General features: G+C 43.1%; 1 pseudogene; it reads right to left on the bottom strand.

Moving 5' to 3' along the window:
- The window catches only part of LOC141127943 (von Willebrand factor A domain-containing protein 5A-like), a 48,688-nt pseudogene that overhangs the window by 6,195 nt on the left and 25,237 nt on the right, over window positions 1-17,256 (bottom strand).

Raw genomic sequence — 17,256 nt, forward strand, 5'->3', positions numbered from 1 at the left:
TTCACAAGCTTCCATTTCACAGTATGTACAGTTTGAATATCTCTTTAGCTTTGAGTTCTTGTAAATAAACTGTTTCACACGCTTCTTATCTAAAGTTTTCCGATTCTTTTGTATTCAGCAGCTGGAGAACAAAGAACATAGGCTACTTGTTTTAACTAGCTGTAACTGCATATGAAATTAATATCTACTGCGTATGTTTTATTATGAATATTCTGTGTGATTTGTAATTTGCTATAAAAGACGCCAGGGCGCGCATCAATACAGGCAATTCCCAAAACATAATATCGAGTGCGTGTCATTTGTTCTTGGGACTTGGCTCCAGATAAATCTGAAATTGCATAATACATCGATCCGAGGTCTGAGAGGTTAAGGGACCACCCTAGACACAAGATTAACCCTTACACCGCAGAGGTGATCAAATACCACCAAAAGAAAGCTCTATTTGTGGGAGAAAAAAAAAAGGACATCAATTTTGTTTGGGTACAACGTTGCACGACTGCACAATTGTCACTTAAAGGGATGCAGTGCGTATCGCAAAAAATGGCCTGGTCATTAAGGGGAAAAATCTTCCGGTCTGTAAGCAGTTAAAAGCCTTTACAGGTTATCACTTTAGATTTACAGAGGGGATCTGGTGCTAGAATTACTGCCAATAATCTGACGTTCGCAGTGATACCACAGATATGTGGGACGACCGCTATTTGCATACGTGCGGGACCAATGTGCGCATTCGCCTTTGCGCAAAAGCACAAGAAGGATGGGGGCACTTTAAAAAAAAAAAAAAAAATGTGATTATAAATTCATTTATTTTTGATACTGTTGCTTTAAAAAAATGTAATCACTATTATTGCTGTCACAAGGAATGTATAGGCGTGTGACAGGTACTCTTTATGGAGAGATCTACAAGATCCCCAAATCCCTCCCCTGCACTTGCATTCAAAACACCAAGATAGATTCTTAAAAAATGGAGCTGATTGTTTCTGAGTAAACCGGAAGTCGTGTCATCGCTTCCGGGTCACGAACAGCTGATCAAAGCTTGGCTGTCAGTGGATGCATCAACTGGTCGCTCAGGTCTTCCTGTGAAAAGGTGGCGAGAAAGGGGGGGACATCCCCTCCCGCTGCTTGTAATTGCAATCGAGTGGCTAGTTAGCTGCTCTAATTGCTATTAGAGAGATGACAGCTGGCTGTAAAAGAAAACAATACCAGCCATCATTTCAGGTATAACCACCAAACGTTTAGTGACTTACAGGTGGTGGTTAACCGCTTCAGCCCCAGAAGGATTTACCCCCTTCCTGACCAGAGCACTTTTTGCGATTCGGCACTGCGTCGCTTTAACTGACAATTGCGCGGTCGTGCGACATGGCTCCCAAACAAAATTGACGTCCTTTTTTTCCCACAAATAGAGCTTTCTTTTGGTGGTATTTGATCACCTCTGCAATTTTTATTTTTTGCGCTATAAACAAAATAATAGCGACAATTTTTAAAAAAACGCATTATTTTTTACATTTTGCTATAATAAATATCCCCCAAAAATATATAAAAAAACATTTTTTTTTCCTCAGTTTAGGCCAATACGTATTCTTCTACATATTTTTGTTAAAAAAAATCGCAATAAGCGTTTATTGATTGGTTTGCACAAAAGTTATAGCGTTTACTAAATAGGGGATAGTTTTATGGCATTTTTATTAATAATTTTTTTTTTACTAGTACTACTAATGGCGGTGATCAGCGATTTTTATTGTGACTGCGACGTTATGGCGGACACATCGGACATTTCTGACACATTTTTTGGGACCATTGTCATTTATACAGCGATCAGTGCGATTAAAAATGCACTGATTACTGTGTAAATGACACTGGCAGTGAAGGGGTTAACCACTAGGTGGCGGGGAGGGGTTAATCAGTACTAGGGGAGTGTTTTCTAACTGTAGGGGGGAGGGGCTGTATGTGTCACTAGACTGATCACTGCTCCCGATGACAGGGAGCAGTGATCAGTGACATTTGTCACTAGGCAGAACGGGGAGATGCTGTTTACATCAGCATCTCCCCGTTCGTCCTCTTCGTGAGGCGTTCACGGGTATCCCCAAGGCGATCGAGTCCGCGGGACCCGCGACCCGACTCATGGAGCTCCCGGCGGCTGCGAAGGCTGCGCGCACGCAATGGCATGGTGGGGAATTTAAATGGACGTACAGGTACGTCAATTTGCCCAGCCGTGCCATTCTGCCGACGTATATCGTCGTGAGCCAGTCTGGAAGCGGTTAAACAGGAAGTTCAACTGTGCAGATAATGGATTTCAATTGGCCATTTTCATGAACTGGATTCTAAATGGCTTAAGGCACATTCAAGACGACATCAGGCCTCACCTTTATTTACAGGGAACTATGAATTTATTAAAAGGACATTTATATTTTTCTTTCTTTAATTATTATGGTCAGAAATGAAAAAATATAATTCAAAAATTTTTTTTAAGGAAAATATAAAATATTGCAGATATGGTCAGTAACACAATACCTGGTCAGGGTTCCCGGTCTTTATGTCTGCCTCAGATATTCCCAGGACAGCAGAGACTTGGGGGGTCAGATTCCAGGATCCGTCCGCGTTCTGCACATTGATCAGCCTCACAAGAGCGGGGGTCTCCACTGGGACAGGGGAACAATAATATAATACAATTACCACTTTTTATATCTGTTGGCTACAATCATTTTTTTAGGCTGTTTTTCCTTTATTTTGAACTGTTGATCCTGCAAGTAACACACTCCCTATCCTAGGGTGACAATGCTCACTGTATTGCACCTATTAAGGAGCAGACTTGTTCCTGTAGGCTGTTTCCCTGATTTGAACTACAAACACCTACCCTTCTTCTCGTTTCTGTTACAGTGGGGAAGGTGTTTTTTAGTCCACAAAAGTAAAACAGGAAGAACCAATAATGCTGCTTGATAAGCAGTACAGGCAGAGATCACAGAAATAGATAATCTCACTGGATTTCTGGCAGGATCACAAAGTATTTTTGCATTTATTGAACAGATCAGAAAACTTTTTTCAATGGAATATTTAAAGCGTAACTCCACTTTTGTGGAAAAACACCCCCCTCCCTCCCCCCCGGGGTGATCGATGTACATTGCAAGGATTATAACAATCTTTGTTGCAGCTTCCTACCTTTTGTTATTCTGAAGAAATCCCTGTGTGTTTGTCTCTGTCCATGTGTGAAATTTATAGAGTCTACAAGCTATGGTGCAAATCATAAAAAAAATGATCACATCTGATCACACCTGATGTACTGAGGCCCATCTCATTTCTTGAGACCCTAACAAGCCAGGAAAGTACAAATGCCCCCCAAATGACCCCTTTTTGGAAAGTAGACATTCCAGGGTATTTAGTAAGAGGCATGGTGAGTTATTTGAAGTTGTCATTTTTTTCCCACAATTTTTTGCAAATTAAGGTTTTTTTTTATTTTTTATATTTTTTTCAGAAAATTGTCATTGTAATAGCTTATTTCTCTCACATGGAATGTGCATACCACAAATGACACCCCAAAATACATTCAGCTACTCCTCCTGAGTATTACAATACCACATGTGTGGGACTTTTTCACTAACTGGCCACATACAGAGGCCCAACATGCAGGGAGCATCATCAGGTGTTCAAGGAGCATACATTACCCATCTAACTTGTTGACTACCTATTACACTTTTGAAGGCCCTAGAGCACCAGGACAATGGAAACGCCCACAAAATGACCCCATTTTGGAAAGCTAACACCCCAACGTATAATCTATGAGGCATAATGAGTCTTTTGAACGGTTCATTTTTTTCCAGAAGTTTTTGGAAAATGTGGAAAAAAATGAAAACGCATTTTTTTTTTACACAAAGTTGTCCATTTATAAGATATTTCCAACACATAGCATTTACATAGCAAAAATAACACCCCAAAATACATTCTGCTACTCCTCCTGAGTAAAACAATACCACATGTGTGAGACTTTTACACAGCCTGACCACATACAGAGGCCTAACATCGAAGTAGCACCTTTAGGTGTTCTAGGAGCATAAATTACACATCTCATTTCTCACCCACCTATTACACTTTTGAAGGTCCTGGAGCACCAGGACAATGGAAACGCCCACAAAATGACCCCATTTTGGAAAGCTAACACCCCAACGTATAATCTATGAGGCATAATGAGTCTTTTGAACGGTTCATTTTTTTCCAGACGTTTTTGGAAAATGTGGAAAAAAATGAAAACGCATTTTTTTTTACACAAAGTTGTCCGTTTATAAGATATTTCCAACACATAGCATTTACATAGCAAAAATAACACCCCGAAAAGACTTTTACACAGCCTGACCACATACAGAGATCCAACATGCAAGGAACACCATCAGGTGTTCCAGGGACACATAGCATGCACATACCAAGAATTACACCCCAAAATACATTATGCTGAGCAAAGAGAAACAAAGATTACCTGTGGTTTTAGTAGTACAGTTGTCCACAGGAGGAGAGCACTGGTCCAGGCAGCAGGCAGGGACTTGGTCAGCAACAGCAAACACAATTTTTCAGGCAACAGGCAGAAATACTGTCCATAGTCAGTACAGGCAGCAGGCAGGGATACTGTCCATAGGTCAGTGCAGTGCAGGGTCAGTGCAGGCAGAGATTGTCAGCAGTGTCAATATATTGATCTTGGTAGTAGGCAGGAACATGGTCCATGTGCTGTGGTCAGTGCGACAAACAGAGGCACGACGGCAGTAAGTCCTACAGGCAGCAGGCAGAAGTAGAGCCTCGTTCAGGACAGAATGGGGACAGGGGTAGAGGCTTCTCCCACCCAAATCTCTTTGAAGCCTTTGAGTCTCCAGACCATAATCTAGGAATGAGAATACAAAGAAAATTGTTTTCTTCATCCAGAAAAACTATTCTGGAGCCCCTCACATATGTGAGACCCCTGTGTTGAATCCCACTAGTCCAGTTGCAGGGTATAAGATCAGTCCAAGAGGCAGGCAAGAGGCATGGTCAAACAGTCCAAGGTCAGTTCCAGATCAGGCAGAGGTATGTACAGAATCGTTAGGCAGAAGCATGGTCGAATAACAGTCCAGGGTCAGTTCCATATCAGGCAGAGGTATGTACAGAATCGTTAGGCAGAAGCATGGTCGAATAACAGTCCAGGGTCAGTTCCATATCAGGCAGAGGTATGTACAGAATCGTTAGGCAGAAGCATGGTCGAATAACAGTCCAGGGTCAGTTCCATATCAGGCAGAGGTATGTACAGAATCGTTAGGCAGAACCGTGGTCGAATAACAGTCCAGGGTCAGTTCCAGATTAGGCAGCGGTATGTACAAAATCGGCAGGCAGAAGCATGGTCGAATAACAAGCCAGGGTCAGTTACAGAGCAGGCAGTGGCATAAGGGGTGTGAAGGCAGGAACTGAGGATTATGTTTACCATACTTCACTAATAATTTAGTGAATTATGTTAACGGCGGAAACATTCACCTATGCAGAGGCCTGGTTGGGAAGGACATTGTGCACAATAATAAGATGTGTCTCTTCTGACTCCTGCTCTGGTACACACCTTACATCTTTTTTGACGTCTTTGGCCTGTAGTTTGGGAGGGAGTTTATCTGGAAAGTGGCGTTCGGAGAGTCGACTAACAACATCTGATTGGATGTTTTCTGGTGGGCCGTTCGGGAATATAAGGGCAGTGTAAATTTCCTCCTGGTAGCCAAGGAAGGGTTGGGGGTTTTGGGTGGAGTTGCGGTAAATGATATAGGGATTGAATATGGCCAATTGAAAAAAATAAATTGCTACTTTTTTGTACCAATGGTATGTCCTTCTTGTGGCAAGGTATGGTTCCAACATTTGATCGTTGAAGTCGACTCCCCCCATAAACGAATTGTATTCATGGATGCATGTGGGTTTCTGAATGGGGCCATTCCTTCTGGGGATTTCCACATAGGTGTTATTGTGGATGGAAGGCAACATGTACACATCCCTTCTGTCCCTCCACTTCACTGCCAGAATCTCTTTGTTACGCAGACTTGCCGTTTCTCCTTTTCTCAACTTCTTATTAACAAGACTTTGAGGAAAGCCCTTCCGAATCTTTTTTACGGTGCCACATGCTGGCGTCTTCTTCCGATGAAGGTTGTGGAACAGGGGCAGAGAAGTGTAGAAGTTGTCTACATACAAGTGGTAGCCTTTCTCCAGTAGGGGGTATATGAGGTCCCAAACAACTTTCCTGCTGGAACCAAAGTAGTCCGGGCAATTAGGGGGCTGCAGCTGGGTGTCCTTCCCTTCATACACTATGAAGGAATATGTGTACCCTGTGGCTCGGTCACATAGTTTGTACACCTTCACCCCATAGCGGGCCCTTTTGCTGGGGATAAATTGCTTAATTTTAAGCCTGCCGCTAAATTTAACATGGGATTCATCCACACATATGTGTTGGTCCGGGGTGAACAGCTGGGGGAATACTTCAGAAAAATAATTTATTATTGCCCGAATTTTGTAAAGCCTGTCATAATTTGGATCATTTCCGGGAGGGCACTGGGTATTGTCGCTGAAATGTAGGAACCTCATTATCATCAGATACCTGGTTCTGGGTATTACCGCGGAGAAGAGCGGCTTGTGGTGGAGGGGGTGGGTTGACCAATAGGAACAGAATTCGTTTTTTTTGGTGAGCCCCATATTAAATGTGAGGCCCAAAAAAACCTTGAACTCCTCCACTGTCAGGTCTCTCCACTCATAGGGACGGGCATAATATGATGTGGAATTTTTCAAAATAAATTGCTGTGCATACAGGTTGCACTGGGTAACAATTGACGCCAACATGTCCTCCGTAAAAACTAAATAAAAATAATTAATTGGGGTAAAGTTTTCTGTATCCACCTGGACTCCTGGCTGGGCAGTGAAAGGGGGAATGCTAGCTTCTCCTGAATTAGGAGGAAGCCACAAGGGGTTCTGGAGGGCATAGGGAAGGCTGGCATGGGACCTAACCCTTTGGGGCTGAGGTGACACCCCACTGGTACTTGGCCTTTCTTGCCGAGGTACTGCAGTGCTGGTGGATGGCACTGCGGTGCTGGTGGATGGCACTGCGTTGCTAGTGGGTGCCACTGCGGAGCTGGTGGATGCCACTGCGGTGCTGGTGGATGCCACTGCCTCCTCACCAGAACGCCTTCGTTTGGCGGTCCGAGTTTCTTTCTCCTCTGAGTCTGTTGGTGTTCCGCTACTGAGGACTGGCTCGTAATTTACGTCAGAATCCGAATTGTAAAGGGAATCCGAAAAAGAGAGCTCCCCGTTGCTCTCGTCAGCCGTGGAAAGAATTTGGTATGCCTCCTCGGCGGAAAAGCTTTTTTTGGACATGGCTGCTGGTGGTTATGAGATTGCACAGGTGTGTGCTAAGCCTGCACTGATGAGGTGGCACTGATTGATGGCACAGATGTGCACTGATGAGGCGGCACAGATGGGCACTGATCGCACAGATGGGCACTGATGAGGCGGCACAAATGGGCACTGATGAGGCCGCACAGATGGGCACTGAGGCAGCACAGATGGGCACTGAGGAAGCAGCACAGATGTGCACTGATTGATTGCACAGATTTACACTAATGAGGCGGCACAGGTGGGCACAGATATGCACTGATGTGGCACTGGTGAGGTGGCACAGATGGGCACTGATAAGGCAACACAGATGGGCACTGATAAGGCAGCACAGATGGGCACTGATGAGGCAGCACAGATGTGCACTGATTGCACAGATGTGCACTGAGGCGGCACAGATGGCCACTGATTGCTACAGATGGGCACTGATGAGGTGGCACAGATGGGCACTGATGAGGTGGCACAGATGGGCACTGATGAGTTGGCACAGATGAGCACTGATTGCACAGATGCGCACTGATTGCAGATGGGCACTGATGGGCACAGACGGGCACAGATGGGCACAGATGTTGCACTGACGGCACAAGTGGGCACTGATGCGCACAGGTGGGCACCGATGGCACTAGATAGATGTCACTGTGGGCACTGTTGGGCACTTTACACAAATTTACTGTGTGAGGAGAGAGAGCCAGCAATGAGAGATGATCTTAATTGTTTACATTTCAGATCATCTCTCATTGGAGGCGGCGATCGCGCTGTAAACGTCCGCTGTGATTGGCCGTTTACAGCGATCGGTGATTGGTTGTGTCCAAGGGACACGGCCAACACAGATTTTACCCGAGGCACGCTCATGAGAGCGCGCTGGGAACGAGGAAAGGGGACGACATCAATAGACGTAGTCCCGGTAATGTAGATCTGCGCTGTTACCGTCATTTGGCAATGGCCCGGATCTGAAGTGGTTAATCAGCTGTGCACCTGCAGAGCACTAATGAAGAAAGCTACTGGACCTGCATCCCTTTAGACGTGATTTCCTATTGGAAGTATCTCACCAAAAATTAAATTTTTTTTTCTTAAACTTAGTTTTATTGTAGGTTTTCCAAAGTAAAAATGACATTTTTGTTGCAGGGGATGAAATCTGCCTTGAAATCTGAAATCTTGAAATCTGATTTGTATCTTGGTGCAGACTTCTGGGACAATCAGTGAGCCAATCACACAAGGAGGGAATGATGTTTCCGGGGGACGTTCTGAACATCATCTGTGTACAGAACACCTCCAGGTGGCCATATTGCATTTTCAGAAAAAGACAGAGTTGCAGATTTGAAAGGAAATGTAATTTTTGATAACATTCATTTACAATATGACTTGTATCACAATTGTATACACTATATTATTTTTTCTTCTTTTTTCACATGAAAAATATTATTTTTTCTTCATTTGCTATTTATTTTCTTCCCCCACCAAAGTGAAGTTACCCTTTCACCACTTGTCGACCAGCCACAGTACAAGTACTGCGGCAGGTTGGCTCTATTGTGTGAAACAATGTACCTGTACGTCATTTCGTGCAATAGAGAGTGGGAGCGCATGCTGATTGGCCAGAGGGGGAGCCATTCAGCAGGTCCAGCGGAGGCGATATCTGCCGGGACCCGTCAATCGTTCCCCAGAGAGGCAGAACGGGCATCTGCCTATGTAAACAAGGCAGGTCGCCATTCTGACAGGGAAGAACACAGTGATTTTGTGTTTCTGCTAAGCAAAAAAACAGATATCTGTGTTCATCCAGTCAGTCCATCCCACACAGAGTTAAAAAGCACCCCCTAGGGACACACTTAACCCTTTGAGTGCCCCTGTTAGCCCCTTCCCTGCCAGTGTCATTAGTACAGTAACAGTGTATATTTTTTAGCACTGATGACTGTAATAATGTCACTGGTCCCCGAAAAAGTGTCAAAAGTGTCAGATAGGTGTCTGATTTGTCCGCCGCAATGTCGCAGTCCCGCTTAAAATCGCTGGTAAAAACGCCATAAATATATCCCATAGTTTGTAGACACAATAACTTTTGCGCAATATACGCTTATTGGGATTTTTTTTACCAAAGATATGTAGCAGAATACATATTGGCCTAAATTTATGAAGAAATTTGATTTTTTTATTGGACATGTTTTATAGCAGAAAGTAAAAAAAAAAATATATTTTTTTTTCAAAACTGTGACCCTTTTTTGTTTATAACGCAAAAAATAAAAACCGCACATGTGATCAATTACCATCAAAAGAAAGCTCTATTTGTGGGGAAAAAATTTTATTTGGATACAGCATTGCACGAACACGCAATTCTCAGTTAAAGTAACACAGTGCCGTATCACAAAAAATGCCCTGGTTATGAAGGGGGGTAAAACCTTCCGTGGCTGAAGTGGTTAACATGTTAATGTCATTTCAAAAGTTGTTTTTAATATTTTTACATCTCAGGCTTTCATTAACCACTTCATTGCCCGGAAGATTTGGCTGCTCAATGACCGGGCTATTTTTCGCGATACGGCATTGTGTCGCTTTAATTGACAATTGCGCGGTCATGCGACGTTGTACTCAAACAAAATTGATGTCCTTTTTCCCTACAAATAGAGCTTTCTTTTGGTGGTATTTGATCACCTCTGCAGTTTTTATTTTTTGCGCTATAAACAAAAGAAGAACAGCAATTTTGAAAAAAAACACAATATCTTTTACTTTTTGCTATAATAAATATCCCAATTTTTTAAAAAAATGTTTTCCTCAGTTTAGGCCAATATGTATTCTTCTACATATTTTTGTTAAAAAGAAAAAAAAATCACAATAAGCGTATATTGATTGGTTTGCGCAAAAGTTATAGCGTCTACAAAATAGGGGATAGATTTATGGCATTTTTATTTTTTCACTAGTAATGGTGGCGAACAGCGATTTTTATCGGGATTGCGATATTTCGGTGGACACATTGGAAACTTTTGACACATTTTTGGGACAACTGACAATTATACAGCGATCAGAGCTATAAAAATGCACCGATTACTGTATAAATGTCACTGGCAGTGTGTGCGTTCTAACTGTGGGGGGGATGGGACTGACTGGGAGAGATGACAGATCGGTGTTCATTACTTCGTATAACACATGATCTGTCTCCTCCCCCCTGAGAGAAATGGTTCTCGCTCTGTCACGACCGATAGCGGGTGCCCGGTGGTTATCGCACCCGCTGGGCACTCGCATCGACTCCGACGGCTCTAGTGGCCAAAAGGCAAAGAGATGAAAGGTAACATCGTTTTGCCCAGGGGAGCCAACCTGCCGCAGTAAAACTGTGGCGGCTGGTTCGGTAGAGATTAATAAAATCTCTGGTGATCCTGCCACAAAGGTCTTTGTTCAGACACTTCCTGTTATAGGGCTCTGTCCCATTCTCCCAATTGTGCTCCTGCCTTGTCCCCCATTTAGCGTGCTCAGAGATCAGAGACAGTTAGGGAAAAGCCAAATGGATAACCCAAAAGCAAGCTCACAGCATGGGATCTTAAAGGTTATCTTCAAGCATTTCTAAAATTCAACCCCACTTCCATTCTAGGGCATGTCCCAACATTCATATTTTTCTTTTAACTTTGTGAAAAAACAGCTTTAAAGTGGTATTAAAGCTTTGTTTTTTTGTAATAACAAACATGTTATACTTACCTGCTCTGTGTAATGGTTTTGCACAGAGCAGACCCGATCCTCTTCTTTTCAGGTCCCCCGCCGGCACTCCTGGCTCCTCCCCCTCAAGCAGTGCCCCCAGAGAAAGCTGCTTGCCTTGAGGGCACCACTGCGTGCTCGCTCCCAAGCTGCCGCTCTATGCGTTCATAAGACACATAGAGCCATGGATCGGCCCTGCCCTCCCACCCTGCTCTCTCCTCACTGGCTCACTGGCTGTGATTGACAGCAGCAGGAGCCCATTGACTCAGCCAATGAGGAGGGAGAGTCCCGGGACAGCCGAGGCTCTCGTGAACATCGCTGGATCGGAGGGAGCTTAGATAAGGATTGGGGGGCGCTGCACACAGAAGGTTTTTTTACCTTCATGCATAGAATGTATAAAGGTAAAAAAAAGTTCAGCCTTTAGAATAACTTTAATTATTCTCTGAGACATTGACACCAGACTTTTTCATTTCTTGCAAAGGCAGCTCAGTTCCTATTGATGCAGACACACCAGTACTGGGGCAGGGTCGTCCAGGTCAAGGATCTGAAACTATGAAAAGGTTAATATAAATATAGAGCTCACAAACAATAAATAAATATGAAATGAAAAATAATAAAACAACACAAAGTACAAAACAAATGACTCAAGGTGCTCCAATCCAATGAAGAGAAGAAAAGTGCTTCAAAAAATTCAGGTGCACAACACCCCCTTATGTGTCCCCACTCACCAGATCCACATGACCCCCAGCTTTTCAGTCTGGTGGGTTACTTAAGGCTTTATATGGATGCCTTTAGGATGGTGGATAGGAGATCAGGTCATCAGATCCAGGGTTGCTTGGTGAAGGGTTTCAGCCAGACAAAACACGTACCCAGAAGTAAAAAAACAGACTGATAGTGAAGTACCATCGAAAAGGGGTTTATTTAAACAAAAGATGAGTACTTAAAAAACATTGGATAAAAACAAGCATCAAGCACGGAGCAGATCGCATAAAATGGCCGTTTCAAGTGTGCGTTCCAAACGACCGAAACTGACGTCAGAAATCCCCGAAATAGAATCAATTTAGAGTTTGACGCTATTTCCAGGATTTCTGACGTCAGTTCCGGACGTTTGGAACGCACGCTTGAAACGGCCGTTTTATACGATCTGCTCCATGCTTGATGCTTGTTTTTATCCGATGTTTTGTAAGTACCAATCTTTTGTTTAAATAAACCCCTTTTCGATGGTACTTCACTATCAGTCTGTTTTTTTACTTCTGGGTACGTGTTTTGTCTGGCTGAAACCCTTCACCAAGCAACCCTGGATCTGATGACCTGATCTCCTATCCATCATCCTAAAGACATCCATATTAAGCCTTAAGTGACCCACCAGACTGAAAAGCTGGGGGTCATGTGGATCTGGTGAGTGGGGACACATAAGGGGGTGTTGGGCACCTGAATTTTGGATTGGAGCACCTTGAGTCATTTGTTTTGGACTTTGTGTTGTTTTATTATTTTTCATTTCATATTTATTTGTTTGCGAGCGCTATATTTATATCAACCTTTTCATGTTTTCTAAGTGATTAGCACTTTGTGTATAGCAGCTGCAATTCTATTTCACTGATTTTTGTTTCACTATTAGCGCGAGTATATATATTTAGTATTTTTTTTTTCAAGGATCTGAAACTGCGCCCCCCGCCCCCCTGTTACTACATGCCATAGAATGGGTGGACCACCTTGTGTTTATTCTTTGTCCCCTTACTTCACTGCGTCTGGGGCAGCCACCCCTCCTGCCCACCCCTGAGACATCCCCCCAGATGTACATCCCCTAAAAGCCATTTCCCTATACATTATGGGGGCAGGCTCTTGGGAGTAGAGGCAATGGTATTGTTTTGCTTGGAAGGAAATCAATCTATGCATCTGGGCATGCTAGGGCAACGATCTGTTGTTCAGCAGGACAGAACAAGGGGCGGGCTGACAATGGATTTCAGTGTTGCCTGCCCAAACAGGAAGTTAAGAGCTCACTAGATTTCTGCCAGATCAACTGGTATTTTTCTGTACTGGAAGCATTTATATGGACAAAACCTGGGGACATGTACATGTAATGCAGAGATCATTTTTTATTGCTTAACATACACTTTACACATGACTGAAAAAAGAACAATGACTGTTCCTACCTCCATCATCCATATGTTTAATGTCAATGCAATCCATCAAAACTGATGCCTGAGGCATACATGCTCCTAAAACAGAACAGAAAGGAAACTAAAATTAGTATTTTTTTATTTTGCCCTTTTACCTTCAATCCCTGACAGATTTCCCTACTTTTTTCCAGTATACCTGATAATTTTCCCAATGTCACATGTCCTGGAGACGAGACAGCTACATAGTTACATAGTTACATAGTAGGTGAGGTTGAAAAAAGACACAAGTCCATCAAGTCCAACCTATGTGTGTGATTATATGTCAGTATTACATTGTATATCCCTGTATATTGCGGTCATTCAGGTGATTATCTAATAGTTTCTTGAAGCTATCAATGCTCCCCGCTGAGACCACCGCCTGTGGAAGGGAATTCCACATCCTTGCCGCTCTTACAGTAAAGAACCCTCTACGTAGTTTAAGGTTAAACCTCTTTTCTTCTAATTGTAATGAGTGGCCACGAGTCTTATTAAACTCTCTTCTGCGAAAAAGTTTTATCCCTATTGTGGGGTCACCAGTACAGTATTTGTAAATTGAAATCATATCCCCTCTCAAGCGTCTCTTCTCCAGAGAGAATAAGTTCAGTGCTTGCAACCTTTCCTCATAACTAAGATCCTCCAGACCCTTTATTAGCTTTGTAGCCCTTCTTTGTACTCGCTCCATTTCCAGTACGTCCCTCCTGAGGACTGGTGCCCAGAACTGGACAGCATACTCCAGGTTCGGCCGGACCAGAGTCTTGTAGAGCGGGAGAATTATCGTTTTATCTCTGCAGTTGATCCCCCTTTTAATGCATGCCAATATTCTGTTTGCTTTATAAGCAGCAGCTTGGCATTGCATGCCATTGCTGAGCCTATCATCCACTAGGACCCCCAGGTCCTTTTCCATCCTAGATTCCCCCAGAGGTTCTCCCCCCAGTGTATAGATTGCATTCATATTTTTGCCACCCAAATGCATTATTTTACATTTTTCTACAGTGAACCTCATTTGCCATGTAGTCGCCCACCCCAATAATTTGTTCAGGTCTTTTTGCAAGATTTCCACATCCTGCGGAGAAGTTATTGCCCTGCTTAGCTTAGTATTGTCTGCAAATACAGAGATTGAACTGTTTATCCCATCCTCCAGGTCGTTTATGAACAAATTAAATAGGATTGGTCCCAGCACAGAACCCTGGGGAACCCCACTACCCACCCCTGACCATTCTGAGTACTCCCCATTTATCATTCACCACCCTCTGAACACGCCCTTGTAGCCAGTTTTCAATCCATGTACTCACCCTATGGTCCATGCCAACGCACCTTATTTTGTACAGTAAACGTTTATGGGGAACTGTGTCAAATGCTTTTGCAAAATCCAGATACACCACGTCTACGGGCCTTCCTTTATCTAGATGGCAACTCAGCTCCTCATAGAAGGTTAATAGATTGGTTTGGCAAGAACGATTCTTCATGAATCCATGCTGATTACTGCTAATGATACCGTTCTTATTACTAAAATCTTGTATATAGTCCCTTATCATCCCCTCCAAGAGTTTACATACTATCGATGTTAGGCTAACTGGTCTGTAATTCCCAGGGATGTTTTTTGGGCCCTTTTTAAATATTGGTGCTACATTGGCTTTTCTCCAATCAGCTGGTACCATTCCAGTCAATAGACTGTCTGTAAAAATTAGGAACAATGGTCTGGCAATCACCTGACTGAGTTCCCTAAGTACCCTCGGATGCAAGCCATCTGGTCCCGGTGATTTATTAATGTTAAGTTTCTCAAGTCTAATTTTAATTCCGTCCTCTGTTAACCATGTAGGTGCTTCCTGTGTTGTGTCATGAGGATAAACACTGCAGTTTTGGTTACTGAAGCCCCCCGATTCACTCGTGAAGACTGAGGAGAAGAATAAATTCAATACCTTTGCCATCTCCCCATCCTTTGTAACCAGATGTCCTTCCTCATTCTTTATGGGGCCAATATGGTCTGTCCTCCCTTTTTTACTGTTTACATACTTAAAGAATTTCTTGGGATTTTTTTTGCTCTCCTCCGCTATGTGTCTTTCATGTTCTATCTTAGCCATCCTAATTGCATCCTTACATTTCTTATTGCATTCTTTATAAATTCTGAATGCTGAGGATGATCCCTCAACCTTGTATTTTTTGAAGGCCTTCTCCTTTGCTTTCATATGCATTTTTACATTGGAGTTAAGCCATCCAGGATGTTTGTTCGCTCTTTTAAATTTATTACCCAATGGGATACATTGGCTAATGCCCTTGTTTAATATGCTCTTAAAGCAAACCCATCTCTCCTCCGTATTCTTTGTTCCTAATATTTTATCCCAATTTATGCCTTTTAGCAAGGTTTGTAGTTTAGGGAAGTTGGCTCTTTTGAAATTCAGTGTCTTTGAGTTCCCTTCATGTTTCCTATTTGTCTGATTTATACTGAAACTAATTGACCTGTGATCGCTGTTACCTAAATTACCCCGTATTTCCACATCTGTTATTAGGTCTGTATTGTTGGTAATCAGTAGATCTAGTAATGTTTTATTTCTAGTTGGTGCGTCTACCATCTGACCCATAAAATTGTCCTGCAAGACACTAAGGAACTGGCGAGCCTTAAATGAATGCGCGGTTCCCTCTGCCCAGTCTATGTCTGGATAATTAAAATCCCCCATTATGATAACACTTCCCATCCTTGCTGCTAATCCAATTTGTGATAGGAGATCCGTCTCCACTTCCTCCCTCAGGTTAGGGGGCCTATAGCATACTCCCAGTATTATTTTCCCCTTAGCTTCATCCCTTTGGAGCTCTACCCATAAAGATTCCACCTCCTCCCTAGCCCCCTCAGTGATGTCATCTCTCACAATCACTTGTACATTATTCTTGATATATAGGCATACCCCTCCCCCTTTTTTACCCTCTCTATCCTTGCGGTATAGGGTATACCCTTGAATGTTTGCCAGCCAATCGCTCCACAGCTATTGATCTTTCGAGAGCCCTCCCCCCAAATCATTAATTCATGACCATCAGCTGCCAATTCTAAAATCTGCCATATCGGTTTGGAATGTGGTTAAATGCCTAGTCTAATCGTCACCACACCTTGCCCCACCCTATCCTCCCCCAATGAGGTAAGACCTATTATTTTCACCTTTTCCACACATTTTGTTTAACCCCTACCTTACTACACCCTAGCTAGTCAAACCCCAGTCATGTAGTCTTTCCGCTTATGCTGCGCCTGCAGCAGCTCTTGGCCTGTGACTTTTTATAAATAAGAATCAGCTATCCGTCTTTTTGCTCATGAGGGGATTCTCAAAATTCTGCTAATAAAAGGATTTTAGGTCGGAAATATCACAGGGCACCCCGAGCAATGGTGCCAGCTTCAAGAACACGTTACTAGCCCCCCTGCACTGTACAATCACTTACCTGGTGGTGCGCTACTCTTAGATGACCCTCCACCTGTATATTAAAGAAAGGCTTTTAATCCAAAATCTATTTTTTAGCAGGGTTGGCATCATGTCTCACTGTATAGTTTTCTATCAAAGCAAATCATTTTTTGCGAATCTGTTAAACTAGTTACAGCACTTCCTGTTGCAGGTTGACAACATTTAGCATTTAGCCACTGCCTCCTAACATAGCTCCCAACTGTCCCTGATTTGGAGCAATGTCCCTCTGTCCCTCATTTGTCCCTCATTTTGGTCTGATCTCTATAAATGTATATTAAAATGCACTTTTTTTCTATCAAAAAGTGTTTTCCAGCGCTAAACCTTTCATCTGATTCCTAAATTTCTACATTTTAAATTCCAAAAGCCAATATAAAAGGAATAATAGTGGTAAAAGAAGCACTTGTGAGTTGAACCAATCGTGTTTTTTGTACAATTCTCCTTAAAGGGGACATGGCAATGGGTGTGTCCTATGCCTGCATAGTTTTGCTGACAGGTGTCCCTCATTCCCATCTCAAAAGTTGGGAGGTATGTCCTAATAAGGAGTAGCACTGTCAGTCTGTTGTGCGAGTTCCTTCAGTTGGCCATTGATCTGCCTATCTGAAAGACCTGATAAGCAGTCC

This window comes from Aquarana catesbeiana, linkage group LG01 (genome assembly GCF_042186555.1).
Source record: "Aquarana catesbeiana isolate 2022-GZ linkage group LG01, ASM4218655v1, whole genome shotgun sequence".
Taxonomy (NCBI): domain Eukaryota; kingdom Metazoa; phylum Chordata; class Amphibia; order Anura; family Ranidae; genus Aquarana; species Aquarana catesbeiana.